At 41.3% G+C, this 3747-nt stretch overlaps 1 long non-coding RNA gene across 1 annotated transcript; it reads left to right on the top strand.

Moving 5' to 3' along the window:
• Positions 1-2605: 2605 nt before the first annotated feature.
• On the top strand, positions 2606-3200 carry LOC127924700 (uncharacterized). The gene is made up of 3 exons (XR_008118615.1): positions 2606-2727; positions 2759-2789; positions 3113-3200. It is a non-coding gene; the product is annotated as an uncharacterized LOC127924700 (long non-coding RNA).
• The last annotated feature ends 547 nt before the right edge of the window (positions 3201-3747 follow it).

Raw genomic sequence — 3747 nt, 5'->3', positions numbered from 1 at the left:
AGTAATGAGGTGTTGTATTGGTCCAGTCATCAGTAATGAGGTGTTGTATTGGTCCAGTCATCAGTAATGAGGTGTTGTATTACCAGTCAATGAGATGTTGTATTGGTCAGTCATCAGTAATGAGGTGTTGTATTGGTCCAGTCATCAGTAATGAGGTGTTGTATTGGTCAGTCATCAGTAATGAGGTGTTGTATTGGTCCAGTCATCAGTAATGAGGTGTTGTATTGGTCCAGTCATCAGTAATGAGGTGTTGTATTGGTCCAGACATCAGTAATGAGGTGTTGTATTGGTCCAGTCATCAGTAATGAGGTGTTGTATTGGTCCAGTCAGTCATCAGTAATGAGGTGTTGTATTGGTCCAGTCATCAGTAATGAGGTGTTGTATTGGTCCAGACATCAGTAATGAGGTGTTGTATTGGTCCAGTCATCAGTGTTGATTGGTCAGTTGTATTGTTGTCCAGTCATCAGTAATGAGGTGTTGTATTGGTCCAGACATCAGTAATGAGGTGTTGTATTGGTCCAGTCATCAATGTGAGGTGTTGTATTGGTCCAGTCATCAGTAATGAGGTGTTGTATTGGTCCAGTCATCAGTAATGAGGTGTTGTATTGGTCCAGACATCAGTAATGAGGTGTTGTATTGGTCCAGTCATCAGTAATGAGGTGTTGTATTGGTCCAGTCATCAGTAATGAGGTGTTGTATTGGTCCAGACATCAGTAATGAGGTGTTGTATTGGTCCAGACATCAGTAATGAGGTGTTGTATTGGTCCAGTCATCAGTAATGAGGTGTTGTATTGGTCCAGTCATCAGTAATGAGGTGTTGTATTGGTCCAGTCATCAGTAATGAGGTGTTGTATTGGTCCAGTAATGAGGTGTTGTATTGGTCCAGTCATCAGTAATGAGGTGTTGTATTGGTCCAGTCATCAGTAATGAGGTGTTGTATTGGTCCAGTAATGAGGTGTTGTATTGGTCCAGTCATCAGTAATGAGGTGTTGTATTGGTCCAGTCATCAGTAATGAGGTGTTGTATTGGTCCAGTAATGAGGTGTTGTATTGGTCCAGTCATCAGTAATGAGGTGTTGTATTGGTCCAGTCATCAGTAATGAGGTGTTGTATTGGTCCAGTCATCAGTAATGAGGTGTTGTATTGGTCCAGTAATGAGGTGTTGTATTGGTCCAGTCATCAGTAATGAGGTGTTGTATTGGTCCAGTCATCAGTAATGAGGTGTTGTATTGGTCCAGTCATCAGTAATGATAAAATAACCAAGTGTTGTATTGGTCCAGTCATCAGTAATGAGGTGTTGTATTGGTCCAGTCATCAGTAATGAGTGTTGTATTGGTCCAGTCATCAGTAATGAGGTGTTGTATTGGTCCAGTCATCAGTAATGAGGTTTGTATTGGTCCAGACATCAGTAATGAGTGTTGTATTGGTCCAGTCATCAGTAATGAGGTGTTGTATTGGTCCAGTCATCAGTAATGAGGTGTTGTATTGGTCCAGTCATCAGTAATGAGTGTTGTATTGGTCCAGTATCATGAGGTGTTGTATTGGTCAGTCATCAGTAATGAGGTGTTGTATTGGTCCAGTCATCATTAATGAGGTGTTGTATTGGTCAGACATCAGTAATGAGGTGTATGTATTGGTCATCAGTAATGAGGTGTTGTATTGGTCCAGTCATCAGTAATGAGGTGTTGTATTGGTCCAGTCATCAGTAATGAGGTGTTGTATTGGTCCAGTCATCAGAGGTGTTGTATTGGTCCAGTCATCAGTAATGAGGTGTTGTATTGGTCCAGTAATGAGGTGTTGTATTGTCCAGTCATCAGTAATGAGGTGTTGTATTGGTCCAGTCATCAGTAATGAGGTGTTGTATTGGTCCAGTCATCAGTAATGAGGTGTTGTATTGGTCAGTCATCAGTAATGAGGTGTTGTATTGGTCCAGTCATCAGTAATGAGGTGTTGTATTGGTCCAGTCATCAATGAGGTAATGAGGTGTTGTATTGGTCAGACATCATAATGAGGTGTTGTATTGGTCCAGTCATCAGTAATGAGGTGTTGTATTGGTCCAGACATCAGTAATGAGGTGTTGTATTGGTCCAGTCAATCAGTAATGAGGTGTTGTATTGGTCCAGTCATCAGTAATGAGGTGTTGTATTGGTCCAGACATCAGTAATGAGGTGTTGTATTATCCAGTCATCAGTAATGAGGTGTTGTATTGGTCATCAGACAGTCATCAGTAATGAGGTGTTGTATTGGTCCAGTCATCAGTAATGTTGTATTGTTGTCATTGGTGTTGTATTGTCATCAGTAATGAGGTGTTGTATTGGTCCAGACATCAGTAATGAGGTGTTGTATTGGTCCAGTCATCAGCAATGAGGTGTTGTATTGGTCCAGTCATCAGTAATGAGGTGTTGTATTGGTCCAGTCATCAGAATGGTGTTGTATTGGTCCAGCCATCAGTAATGAGTGTTGTATTGGTCCAGTCATCAGTAATGAGGTGTTGTATTGGTCCAGTCATCAGTAATGAGGTGTTGTATTGGTCAGACATCAGTAATGAGGTGTTGTATTGGTCCAGTCATCAGTAATGAGGTGTTGTATTGGTCCAGTAATGAGGTGTTGTATTGGTCCAGACATCAGTAATGAGGTGTTGTATTGGTCCAGTCATCAGTAATGAGGTGTTGTATTGGTCCAGACATCAGTAATGAGGTGTTGTATTGGTCCAGTCATCAGTAATGAGGTGTTGTATTGGTCCAGACATCAGTAATGAGGTGTTGTATTGGTCCAGCCATCAGTAATGAGGTGTTGTATTGGTCCAGTCATCAGTAATGAGTGTTGTATTGGTCCAGTCATCAGTAATGAGGTGTTGTATTGGTCCAGTAATGAGTGTTGTATTGGTCCAGTCATCAGTAATGAGGTGTTGTATTGGTCCAGTCATCAGTAATGAGGTGTTGTATTGGTCCAGACATCAGTAATGAGTGTTGTATTGGTCCAGACATCAGTAATGAGGTGTTGTATTGGTCCAGTAATGAGGTGTTGTATTGGGTCCAGTCATCAGTAATGAGGTTTGTATTGGTCAGTCATCAGTAATGAGGTGTTGTATTGGTCCAGTCATCAGTAATGAGGTGTTGTATTGGTCCAGACATCAGTAATGAGGTGTTGTATTGGTCCAGTCATCAGTAATGAGGTGTTGTATTGGTCCAGACATCAGTAATGAGGTGTTGTATTGGTCCAGACATCAGTAATGAGGTGTTGTATTGGTCCAGACATCAGTAATGAGGTGTTGTATTGGTCCAGTAATGAGGTGTTGTATTGGTCCAGTCATCAGTAATGAGGTGTTGTATTGGTCCAGTCATCAGTAATGAGGTGTTGTATTGGTCCAGTCATCAGTAATGAGGTGTTGTATTGGTCCAGTCATCAGTAATGAGGTGTTGTATTGGTCCAGTCATCAGTAATGAGGTGTTGTATTGGTCCAGACATCAGTAATGAGGTGTTGTATTGGTCCAGACATCAGTAATGAGGTGTTGTATTGGTCCAGTCATCAGTAATGAGGTAGTTGTATTGGTCCAGACATCAGTAATGAGGTGTTGTATTGGTCCAGTCATCAGTAATGAGGTGTTGTATTGGTCCAGACATCAGTAATGAGGTGTTGTATTGGTCCAGACATCAGTAATGAGGTGTTGTATTGGTCCAGACATCAGTAATGAGGTGTTGTATTGGTCCAGTCATCAGTAATGAGGTGTTGTATTGGTCCAGTAAT

The sequence above is a fragment of the Oncorhynchus keta genome, unplaced genomic scaffold (genome assembly GCF_023373465.1).
Source record: "Oncorhynchus keta strain PuntledgeMale-10-30-2019 unplaced genomic scaffold, Oket_V2 Un_contig_4466_pilon_pilon, whole genome shotgun sequence".
NCBI classification, from domain to species: domain Eukaryota; kingdom Metazoa; phylum Chordata; class Actinopteri; order Salmoniformes; family Salmonidae; genus Oncorhynchus; species Oncorhynchus keta.
The sequence above is the reverse complement of the archived record's forward strand: the minus strand, read 5'-3'. Positions and strand labels throughout refer to the sequence as shown.